This window comes from Arachis ipaensis, chromosome B08 (assembly GCF_000816755.2).
Source record: "Arachis ipaensis cultivar K30076 chromosome B08, Araip1.1, whole genome shotgun sequence".
NCBI lineage: Eukaryota > Viridiplantae > Streptophyta > Magnoliopsida > Fabales > Fabaceae > Arachis > Arachis ipaensis.
This window is the reverse complement of record NC_029792.2, coordinates 118,070,369-118,070,690: the sequence shown is the minus strand read 5'-3', so window position 1 is coordinate 118,070,690 and position 322 is coordinate 118,070,369.

The window sequence follows — 322 nt, the reverse complement described above, 5'->3', positions numbered from 1 at the left end:
GTCATTTTGAACAAGTTGATTAGAGGAGGAAATGACTATTGATTTTTTATCTTGTATTCATTAGTGTAATTTTTTCATTTAATTAATAAATTCTTTCTTTCCTTTATTCTTTATAATTTTATAATTTTGGGACATTTAAAATTCATTATATCTAGATTTAAATTAGGGATGTTAATGGGGCAGGGCGGAGGCGGGGGATGCCTCCCTGCTCCCCATCCCCGCCCTCAGATTTACTCCTCATCTCCGTCCCCATTTTCCGCCGTGGAGAAATATTGCTCTCCATGCCCATTCTCTACGGGTCCCATTCTCCGCGGGGACTCAT